This window comes from Antrostomus carolinensis, unplaced genomic scaffold (genome assembly GCF_000700745.2).
Source record: "Antrostomus carolinensis isolate BGI_N321 unplaced genomic scaffold, ASM70074v2 scaffold39390, whole genome shotgun sequence".
Lineage (NCBI taxonomy): Eukaryota > Metazoa > Chordata > Aves > Caprimulgiformes > Caprimulgidae > Antrostomus > Antrostomus carolinensis.
Window position 1 is genome coordinate 700 of NW_010288395.1, and position 246 is coordinate 945.

Sequence of the window (246 nt, forward strand, 5' to 3'; positions counted from 1 at the left end):
CCCCCCACCATGCTGTGATTCTTTGTGCTTTAACACTGGACCTGCATCCCCCACCAGAACAGCCCTGCCCTGGGGTCAGCCTGGCTGCACACCATGGAAAACTGTTCTCATCTCATTGTGAGTGGCTGGGAGATGCCTCAGGGGGGTAAATCCAAGTGTGGCAAAGCAGATAAGTCCTGATCCATGGCAGCATCTCCTGGCAGTGGGTCCATCTGCAGGGCTGGAGTGGCAGGGGGGGGGGGGCAC